General features: G+C 43.3%; 1 protein-coding gene across 4 annotated transcripts in view; it reads left to right on the forward strand.

Moving 5' to 3' along the window:
- Positions 1-11,752, forward strand: part of RAPGEF4 (Rap guanine nucleotide exchange factor 4) — a 308,154-nt gene that overhangs the window by 229,973 nt on the left and 66,429 nt on the right. The gene's annotated exons all lie outside the window — the stretch shown is intronic.

The following is an 11,752-nucleotide window of genomic DNA, read 5'->3' on the forward strand; positions in this document are numbered from 1 at the left end:
TTATTGGAAACTGTGAGTTTCTTAAAGGCAAAGACATAGCTCATTTTACTTCATTCATTCATTCATTTAGTCATTTAACCAATATTTATTGAACATCTATTTTGTCCTAGATACTATGTTAGTTGCAAAGGCTACAGCATTGAACTAGAGGGTTGCATCTCCTTCCTGGAGCTTTCTGTCTGGGACAGAAGACAGACCATAAACAACTAGTTATGCAAGTAATCATTTAATCACCACTGCATTACATGCTACAAAGGAAAATGTAGTGTATGTTGATAGAATGTAATATGGAGAGGGAAATTGAACTTCTTGTGGAAGTTAGAAAAGGCCGTATCCCTAGCTCTGTGCCTTACACCAAGTTGACCATCAGTAAGCCTTTGCTTAGTGAATGAATGAATAAATGAACATATAGCCCCAGCTCTGATGTTCCCTCAGCTCTCCCTTGCTTCAAGGGAGACAGAAATGCCATTCAATGCACAAATATTTTTGAGCATCTACCAAAGATCTTTTTAAAAAGTAGCAAAATGGTTCCTGCCTTTGGAGAGTTTAAAATCCAATGGGATAGGCACTCCCAAATTAGATTCAGATGCAACAAACATATATTGAGTGCTGGTTGTGTGCAAAGCACCACGCAAGGGATATTTGTGCTAATTGTTTGATTCACCCTCACAAGAGCCTGAGAGCTGGGTTCATGAGTTACCCTTAGAAATAGGAGCCTGTACTTGTGCTTCTTTTTTCTTCCATACAGCATTGAATCGCATGATCCTTGGCAGCCCAAAGATTCTTCAGAGAAAATTACATTCCAAAGTTTGGACTTTTTTAGCCTATCCCTGGCTGCTAAAGTACAGGTTTCACCAGTATCCCAAGGTACATCATTTTGGGCGCCCTTGGGATTTTCCCATCTTTTCAGGTTTTATGAAACCGCAAATGTTGGAATTGGGCTGGTAGTTCTTTTGACTTGGTACTCTTAAATTTCCTTTCTATTGGAATGACAGCCCCTAAGAAATGGAAAAGTGAAAAAGAAGGAATCTAATTTAATGAGACAGACTTTCAAACTATACACACACACACACACACACACACACACCATTTTTTTGATCTGATAATAACCTTTGGAGCTTCTACTTTATTTAAGTGGAAAGAAAATAAGCTGAGTTGATCAAGAATTGACGGTATCACTGCTGTCCTTGAAGAGAGCAGCCGAGCACTTTGCTCCTGGGAACTTGAGGGCATGTTCACAGGTTCTGTAAACGTTGACTTTTTACTGCCTAGACTGCCAAGTCATTAAGAAGTGTGGAGGCATGAGATGCATTGGTTCCATATTGACTGGGGCAAGACCCCCCAATATAGTAACTCAGCACAGCTGCATTTTATAATAGTCACCACTGCCAGAGAGGTTGCAGAACTCTGATAATTACTGAGAAAGAAATAACACAATATTCTTTGATGAGAAGATTACTTTGAGAATTTGATTGTATAATGAAGATGTTGCTTTGAAAGGTACTTCCTATTGTTCTGAATCTGAGACTCACTAGCAAAAAAAAAAACGTGTCACTTGTTTTGACAGGCTACTTAGAAAAATTCTCTGTTTATTACATTAACTGCGGCATTTTAACTGTCAAACTATGAAAGAATGTTCTGTAGTTTAAAAAACAGAATAGAGCTTCAGGGGAAATTTTTTGGCACACTCTTGTTGCTATTGGTATTGAAAAAAAACATACATTCTGAATGCGAAATTAGCTTTTTATGTGGTGGCAGGCAGAGTGACTCACAATGCCCATCCCGGTTTCACAGGTGCAGACCTGGATGGCATTTGGGGGCAAGTGCTATAGAACAGTGACAGTTTGATGGTGCTGTTGTTGCAGCTTCCAGACAGGGCCATCAAACCTAAAACGAGCTCTTGGAGCTTATTGTTTTGATTTGGCTTTGTTTAAAAGTCTAAAAACAAGAGGTTACCCTACAGCAAAGAGATACAGTGGAGACCCTTACCAGCAGAAACATGCATTCTGGCTACCTTTGAGCAGGTACTTTGGAGAGGGGCCATGGGCAAAGAGATGTGGAATGAGCAGGTAAGCAGGTTGTTATGAACTTGAGGCCAGCTGGATAAAAAGAGACTTCAAGGAGACAAAGAAGGCCCTTGCCATACAAGCGTCCCAACTTCTTCTTCCAAGTAAAGTGAGACCTAGTGCACCACTGTTCGGGATGATCTATCAGAAACCAGCCTAAAGGCAGGAGGGAAATGAAGAAGATGCCATTTCCCAAATCTAATTCTAGGTCTGTCTGCAATTTTGAAATTCCCTAAAAGCCTAGAAGCTTAAGACAGTTGGGCCTGAGCAGAAGGGGGGAAAAAATGAAATTAAAAAAAAATATATATATAAACACATAAGAGAATTGTTGGTAGGTTCTGGAATCTTCCAAATGGGTCAGAAACTCATAAGCTCGAGTGCATTTATTTCATGTGATCGAGTAATATTTTCTAACATATGCTATGGGACATAAGATTGAAAGGAAGCAATTGAAGATAATCAAGTGATATGAGAAAATACCAGAAGGGGGAAGGAGGGTTGTTTATCAGTCGGCTACATTAAGACTGCCTCCTGGGCTTCCCTGGTGGCGCAGTGGTTGAGAGTCTGCCTGCCAATGCAGGGGACACGGGTTCAAGCCCTGGTCTGGGAGGATCCCACATGCCGCGGAGCAACTAGGCCCGTGAGCCACAACTACTGAGCCTGCGCGTCTGGAGCCTGTGCTCCGCAACGGGAGAGGCCGCGACAGTGAGAGGCCCGCGCACCGCGATGAAGAGTGGCCCCCGCTCTCCGCAACTGGAGAAAGCCCTCGCACAGAAATGAAGACCCAACACAGCCAAAAATAAATAAATAAATTAATTAATTTAAAAAAAAAAAAAAAAAAAGACTGCCTCCACCCTCTGTTCCACACACTTGCTCTAGAGGGCACTTAAGAGGCTGTGTGTTTTCATTAGCAGAGCCTGCTTTTAATAGGGTCTTTACCTGTACACGCTGTTTTGGAGGGTGTGAAATTTGAAATCCTGATAGTTATAGGGAAATGTGTTTCCTCAGGGGAACCCAGATTAGCAAGCCTAAAATGAGTGGTGCCGAGGGGTTTGATTCCTGTTGGGATATGCCAAGAGAATGTTCAGAGTTATGAAGTCCATCCTCAGATGCAAATCAGATGAAAAGAGAAGCATGACTGAAAGAGCTAATCTTCATGAAATTAAAAAAAAAAAAAAGATTTTATTGTGATTCTTTTTCTTCACTGCATGACAAACTTTGCCTTTGTTTTTCCTGGAAAGATTGCTGTGCTCTAAGTGTAAGCTTGTGGAATTTACCAGAAGAAATGATTGCAGTAAGTGGGCCGTTCGTTTCTTGAGTTTAGATTTGCCTCTCCCCTATGAAAGCAATTTACCACTTATTCCTCATGTTTACATGCCCAGGAACCCAACCATTGGATTGCTGCCATTAGGGTTCAGATTTGGGAGAGAGAAAAATGGGTGTAGCTGCCATTTCCAGTTTAGGGATCATTATTGGATTGCCTCAAGATTTTTATGACTTTTTACTGTTAAAGTCATTCTGTTCCTCGTATAGAAAATTTGGAAACTACTGAAAAGAGTCCAAGAAGAATAAATAGCACCTGCCAATCACATCTTCCAGAGATAATTATTATTAACGTTTTGGTGCCTATCCCTCTGGTTATTTTTCAATCCCTAACTTTTTACACTTAATAATATGTCATGGCATTCTCTTTTAACCTTAAATATTTTTTAAAGGTGGGATTTTTAATAGGTGCATAGTAGTGTATCCTCTGAATGTTCCTCAGTGCATTCAGTTTGTCACGGTTGGACGTTTAGGTTGATTCTCAAACCCTTTCTTCTTAAGAGCAGCAGAAAATAATATTCTAGTGCTCTTCTTCCCAGAACAAAGAAAGAATTCCTAGCCTGGCAGGGGTGCAGGAGTGGGGTTGCGGCTAGAAAGATGTCAAGAAAGTTCCAGCAGGGAACTGAAGGAGTGCCCAGACCCAGAGTGCTGGTAAATTTGGCTGGAGAGTTAGGCTGAGGTCAGATTGAAGGAGGTCTGCTTCTGTGTTCCTTGGATATTATTTTATAGCCATTTGGGGCACCGTTGACTGGTTTAAAGGGAGATGTGGCATGGCCAGCTTCGCAGTAGGTAGGTTTCTCTGCTACCTGTAGAGAATGGATTGGAGGGGCTGAGACTAAAGATAGAATGCCAGATATTGAGTTTTATGAGAGTACAATTAATTATATTTTAAGAATTTAATGACAGCATTTGAGATACATGCATTTGACCTAAGAGTCTGCTAAATAAAGGGAAAGTAATACTAAGCACAAGCGCCCTGGATTCTAGTCTTACCAAGTTACCAGTAAGTCCCCCAACATCTCCAGATTACAGAACTCTTAAGCTATAAATTTAATACCTGCTTACTCTCTCCCAGTTTCACAAAGGGATTGTGAATGGAAAAACAAATGCAGTAGTATTTAATCACAGCCAACATTTATTGAGCACACGTGTGCTAGGCACTGTGTTCAACAGTTGTCTAATTCAATTCTTTCAACAGAACCATGAGGTAGTTATTAATATTATCCCTATTTTATGGATTAGGAAAGTGAGGCTTAGGTTAAGTCACTTGCCTGTGTTCATCCTGAAAGTGGTGGACTCAGGATTTGGTCCAGGTCTTTCTGACTCTGGATCCTGTGTTCTGTTCTGTGGTCTACCACCTATCCCAGGCCAAAAAGACTTCAAAATGGTCTCTTGGCTTTGTTCTTGGAGCATTACTGAGGAAAGATGTCATGGAAATCTGATTTTAAAATAATTATTGCAGAGTAGTCTCATCTCATTAAGTTATTACTGTATAGACCTGGATGAAGTACAAATCTACTGTAGAAAAAAATTATATCAACACACTAGCCAAGATCACAAACAAAACTTAACAACTAAAAATGAGTCACACTATACATTTTATATAGTGACTTCACATATATCACCTCTTTGAACCTCAGAATAACTCTATGAACTGAGTAGGACTAATGTTATTATCCACAGTTTACAGATGGAGAAATTGAGCTTAGTAGACGGCGAGTGTCTTCTTTAACATCACACAGTAGTACATGTGGCTGAACCAGGAACTGAGCCCAAGTCTGCTTACTCCAAATCCAATTTCATTCATTTTTTTCATGGATAATAATCTTTCCTCTCTAATAGATTGCCTAAACTTCTTCCTCTCTGGTGGATTTACTGAATAAGCAGTGGAGTCCAAAGAAATATGGATAATCTATCTGTCCCTGATTCATAAACAATTAATTTTTATAAGGAAAAATAATACATCCACATAGCATCTGCTCAAGAAACATTTGCATTTTCTATCTGACATATATGTCTTATACACAAAGGCAGGTTGCTATACTATCTGCTTCTATCCAAATTTGTTTGTTTTTCTCAACTTACTGCTTAGGTGTTTTAAAGGAAAATATTTATAGTTGTACCTTTTAAAAGGTTTAATGGTCCACTTCTCTCGTGCCCTTATAGTAAACACTTTTGCTGGGAGAATTTCTGGCATATTTGGTTTCTAAACATGAAAAACCTCAAATCACACTGTCCCCAAAACACTTAGCCCTCAGAGGCCCTGAATCACAGAACCCTTACCCCATGTCCTGATGGGGATCACTTCATTTCTCCCAAATATTCATGAAGCTTTTACCCTTAACTGCAGTTGTAAACTGTATTCATTTCTAACTTCACGAAGAAGGGAAGAATCCCTGTGTGCACAGGCTTTGCTATCAGAACTAGAAAATGCCTAATTGTATCTGATAAGCTTAAGATGCCCTTTTCTGGGTTAAAGGTAAGGCGAGGGGTGGTGGTGTGGCAGGGAAGCGAGCAGACAGAGCTGGGCGGGACACCTTAAACGGCAAGTCACCAGGCTCCTGGAATGACTCAAGCACTTAACTGCTAACTCTTAGGAAGCAAGGGTCCTGGGAGGTGAAAAGAGAAAGAAACAAACATGTTGTGCTGGTTTTTTAGACAAGGGGGTGGAAAACCACACCAAACTTTCCTTTAAGGGAGGTGGATGAGGTGAGATCTCAAGATCTGAAGAGTGTTGGGAAATGATCCACGCTTGAGAAATGACTTGAAAGCAGGAGAATCAGGTGGGTTGAGGTGAAGTGTTGCCACCAAAATAAAGCATTCCACCCCCAAGAAAAAAATAATAAAGCGTTTCCTTTATTTTGACGCTTGATCAGGTCTTACTTAGATATTTATAACGTTGACTCTTCTGGGTATTTTCCCCATGCACCAGGGAATACGTCTACTAGGCGACAGTTCTCGAAGAACTGGGTCTTTCACCTGCCTAGGTTACCACTGGCCATGCCAGTGTGCCTGCTTGGTGCCTGGACGAATCCCTCATTTTATCCACGTTCCAATAACTGAGTTGCTCTGTCTCTGACCTTGATAAATTCCTTGATAAAACTGTATTTACCAGCAGCTTCCAATATCACCTGAGTCCTCCCATCCTTTAATGTATAAAATGCCTCTCCCTCCATCCCCATTTATTATCTTGTCTGTAACTAAGGCATTGCTGCCGGAATGCATCCCCTGCAGAAACTAGGCCTTTCCACAGCAGGAGCCAACAAATCCACATCAATGTGGCACCACGCAGATTTGTAAAGAAGCAGGGATGCCTAATACCTCTCCCTGTGACATCTGGAGAAGGACGAGTAAAGACCAGGTACATTCACCAGCTGCCACTCAGAGCAGCCGGAGAGTCAATTCACTTCCCCAGCCTCGCACGTCCTCTGTGAAGGTGCGTTGGGAGTTCCCTCCTCCTGCTCAGGGCACAGTGTTCCCTTGACTCTTGAAAGCCAAATTGCCTTCAGTCCTTGGGACCCTTTCATTACTGTTGGAACAGGCTGGGGGCTGATCTGCAGGATCTCTTCTCCAGGTTTTTCTCTGTCCGCCCCACAAAGACCAAAGCATGAGAGGCACTTAATGCCACTGTTGGCCACGACGAGCTCGCTTTTGTTCCGTGATCGCGGTAGGGAGGGCTCCACGTTAGATGTGGTGTCGGGCGCTCTTCCAGGGGGTGGGGTACGTCGAGAGGAGACAGCTTTCATCTGTTTCCAGAGCGGAGAGGTGTGTCTCTGCTGAGAAACTAGACGGCACAGCGGCTCTGAGCGGGCGGCTGCGGCTTGGCTGGGCTTGTTCTGTCACTGCGGCCACGAAGTCCACTGGGGTGGGGGAGGGGCTCCCATTTGATTCTGTGGACGCAGGCTGGCCACACCGACTTTCACTCCATCCGGCCTCCTCTCTGGAACCTCCCTCAACTTTCAACCCTAACAGCATGTCCATGGAAACACCTCGTGGCACACCTCTCCCGAACGCTTTTGCTGCTCTGTTAACTGTGAATATGCTCATTTTCTAAAGCAAGTCTCTTCACACCTTGCAGTCCTGACTTCTGTCACCTTGTTAAAACACGTGCTGTAAACAGGACCAAAAAGTTGGTTGCTACCTGGGTGGATCGCCCAGGGACAGTGGCCTGCCCTGTGATGACACTGACCACTGTAGAGCACAGGCTCGTTGGGTTTTTTTTGGTTTTTTTTTTTCCTTTTTTCCCTTTTATTCGGGGTGTTATTTAGGACTCGGAGACTAAACTGTTTCTAGGCTTTGTTCCTTTCTGTTTCAAATGGCTGTCATGGGTTTCTCCAGGGCATCCAGCAAGTGCCGTGGAAGTCTATATTTCTTCTTCGTTTTGGTTATTGAGGAATGGAGGTCCAGGGGTAGAATAAGTTCCACGTGGGTCTCTGAAGGTTGGCCATCCACACTCGCACCCCTGTGAAGGCAGTGGGGGCCGTGCTTCCGGCCAGGCCTTGCTTTATCAGAGGCACGAGGGGGGCAGGCAGGGTGAAGCCACTACCGTCTTCCCACTAGTTGCCAAACGAAGGAGGCGCTCCCAGAACAGAGCCCTTTCCGGGCAGTCCCTCCTGGGAGAGCTGCCACTCCTTTCCGTCCTCTGTGTCTGGCAGGAGGGCCCAGGCCTCTGCTTCCTTCTCAGGCTCCTTCTGGACATTTGTCTTAGGGAGCAGGTCTCGAGCTGCAGTCTGGCAGTAAACCCTGGGGCAGGCTGCTGCTCGGTGCGTAGAGTGGGAGAGGGGCCCAGCGGCCCCCTGTCCTGAGTGGAGCAGTATTTTGATGAGCCCTGGGACCCTCTCCCGCCCTTGTCTTATCAGCAGTGCTGTCTCCCTCCTGTGATGGTCTCTTCTGTGAGTCCAGAGCTGTGTCTGTCTCCAGACACATCTCAGCCGTTCTATCCCTATCTGCTTCCCATCACCCAAGAATTCCTGAAGCTCTCAGGTCCACCGATAGTGCTGTGTTATGGTTTGTCGTGGTGACATTACTTATTTTCAGTGCTGTTTTGGATTTTTAAATATCTTTCCTATCAGACCTTTAGCATGGCAGACAAAATTCTGACCATAAAAAGGGTCCTACCCACCAGGTGCTGCTTGGTCTTTCATGGTCATCTCTGTCCAGGCCCCCACTGATCTTGACTTAGTTAGACTGAATAACTTCAGCTGGTCTAAAATGGTAACTTCTTAAAACTGGGTGAATAAATTTATAATCCTACAGAAAAATCTGTCTTTTCTATCTTTGAATGAGATTTGGAGTAACAGGTGAGGTCCAACATTTTCATCCTGTCTCCTCCCTCCGTTAATAATTAACTACTTACCATGACACTTAGGTGTGCTGTACCTAAAGTGAGTTGTGTCATGGGCACCTTGTCCTAATGGACCTTCAGTGGGAAGGATAACAGAGCATAAGCCCCTATTTCCTTCAGGCCGCAGAGCAAGGACTGGTCCTTAGTACTGCTGCCATCTCCCTTGGGCAGACCTTGACTTCAGCATGAATCGTGAGAACTTGTGCATGCATCGTGAGAACTTGTGCATGCATTGTGAGAACTTGTGCATGCATCGTGAGAACTTGTGCATGCATTCATCTGATGAGATGTATTGAACATCCTCCCCCTTAATAACGCCATCCTGCATGTGTGCCATATTTCCAATGTATGAATGCTTTGTGTATATTAACTCGTTCAATCTTTACAACAATCCTGTTTATTATCGCTATTTTTACAGATGTAGGAAGAAGGCATTAGACCAATTGGGCACCTAGGAAGCTCCTGTTTTAGATCTCAAATCCTGTTTCTGTTTTTAGCTTAGTACCCTTTGCACTACCAGATGCTGCTTCTCTTGAGAAGAGCAGTCTGAAATTACAGATTTTGAAGCAAATAACATCCTTCACAGTATGTTGTAATTGCCACAGCAGTTGGATCATGTGCCATGGAAGAATACATTTTGGAGAACCAGGTTTACCTAGGCGAGAGGACATCTGAGCTGGGCTTGAAGCAGGAAAAAAAAAAATCCCAGGCAAAGAGAGGAGCACGTGAAGAGTCTTGGAGGCATGAAAGAGCATCGCGTGTCTGAGGACCAGGGAGTTGTCTGGTTATCCCTGGAGCGAAGAACATAGATAGCCATGAGGGAAGGTGTGAAGAGAGGAAAGAGAGATGAGTCTAGGAAAGTCAGTTGAGACCTGCTTTAAAAGAGCCTTGTGTGATGATGAGGGAGCACTTCTGGACAGATTGAGCTTGTGGCGCTTGTGGGTTGTCTGGGAATTGATGGCCAGGAAGCTGTTGGAGCTCAAGAGAGAAATCTGTTTGGAGATAAGGATTTAGGTCTCGGCATCGTATAGATGAAAGTTGGGGACTTTTCCCAAGGAGAGAAGGTAGAACGAAGTGAGAACAGAGCTGAAGGCAGAGCCTGAGGGCACAGCACAATTCAAGAGGTGAACAAAAAAAACAACAGCTCATAAAGGACACTGAGAAGAAATGTCTGGAAGACCAGAAAGAGATCGAGGAGGGCGGTGGCCTGGGGGAGGAGAGCTTCAGGCAGTGCTCAGTAGTGTGGGGCAGTGGGAAGTTGAGTGGGTTTCGAAAATAGCTTGAATGTTGCCATCTTTACCTCTCTTCTCCCACACTTTGGTGCAGGTCCTAAGACTAACTAAGCAGCTCAAAGGGCAGCCTTGACCCACTCTGTCAAATTGTCAGTATGCTGCGTTGAGGGTCTGACAGATTTCATCATCATCTGTTTTAACTCTTGAATGAAATTCAGTGATCTTTAATATAATGGGATTTATAGATCCTAAAGGCAGCATTTATTTTTTTAATCTGTAAAACTTGATCAGTGTGGATTTCATGTTGATATTATGTGAAAACTCTTCCTAGACTCATAGATATCTGCTCCCCAAATTCCAACTCTGAATCTGTCAAGATTTTAGAGCTAAATCCTAACCCTTTCTTTTCCCAGCTGAGTTTTTCTTCTCCCTCCATAACAGCCCGCTCCATGGAGGTGAGAATGAGACTTGGCGACCCTTTTCTCCTTTAGCCAAGCTTCTAGGAGGGTCCATGCTATTTGCGGCTGATGTCAAGTACCAGGAACAGCAGGGCAGCTTCTTGTGCTGAAGAGCCATAATCCTATTACGCCCACCTTGAGACTTCACCTTAGCTGCCTCTATAGTAGTAGATGGACTGAGGTGACTCAATTGACTTTTAAATCTCCAAGGGTCCTAGTTTCAAAATCCCCATGTCTAAGTCAAGTAGTAGATTAGGCCCCTTGCTAAGAAGGCCTGGCTCCTTCAGAGTCCCTGGGGCCATAGCTTTTCCTTCGGTGGGTCCCCTACTCTCTGCATTCCACTAGATTGGGGCACAGTGTATCCTTAAGTGGTGATCCTCGGCAGGAGGTGAACCTGGCTGGCATCTCCCTGGGTCATGGATTTAGTACAGGCAGCCATTAGGAAATATACCCTCTGTTGTTTCTATAAGAGAAGGATATCATATTCTTTTGTTTGTGTTAAAGCTGTCCTTGAGAAGGTAATGCCCAAGGGATGCAAAGAGTTTTCTTCCTCCAGTGAGCTCCCATTTGATCTGGAATATAGTTGCAAAATTATCTAACTCAACTATTTTAGAATATTTACAGTTCAGTTTCGATAGCTCCAAGTACTTATCTAATAATTGACTAAGTTCTAGATGTAATTTGCTGAACTGAGTGTCATACTTAATTTGTAAGTTTGTTTTTCTCGTGCAAGGGTTTAAGTTTTGAATATCACTTTGCTGGATTTTTTTTTCACTCACTCAAATAAATATGCAGGTACCTTCCCATTCGCTACTTCCTTTAGCTCTCACATCACTCTCAGAAAGATATTGTGCCCAGTTTACAGAGGAAACTGAGCCTCTGATGTCACACAGCTGGTGAACGGTTGCACCAAGGTTAAAACCTGATCTTCAGACCCTAAACCCTGTGCTCTGCTCAGCACACCAACACTCCCTGAATTTATTTGATCAAGGAACACTCTTTAAAATACAGTGTAATGATGGAACACCATCGGTGGCTCATTGAGGTTTAAATGTTTAATATACAGTAACATTAAATAATACCACAAGTTATTGAAATTTTAGGACAAAATGCATAAGACAGATGATGATTATGTAATAGGTAACACTCATGACTATAGCAGTTAGCTGAGCGTGAACGTCACCTGTCCATCAATGTGGAGATTGACTTCCTAGCGCTCTCAGAATTAATAACACATTTGTTTGTTTTTTAGTTTCAAAAACATATTAGTCAGGGTTTCTTATACTGGAGAGAGCAATAGAAAATCCAAATTACTGACCAGTCATGCCT

This window comes from Balaenoptera musculus, chromosome 7 (genome assembly GCF_009873245.2).
Source record: "Balaenoptera musculus isolate JJ_BM4_2016_0621 chromosome 7, mBalMus1.pri.v3, whole genome shotgun sequence".
Taxonomy (NCBI): Eukaryota; Metazoa; Chordata; class Mammalia; order Artiodactyla; family Balaenopteridae; genus Balaenoptera; species Balaenoptera musculus.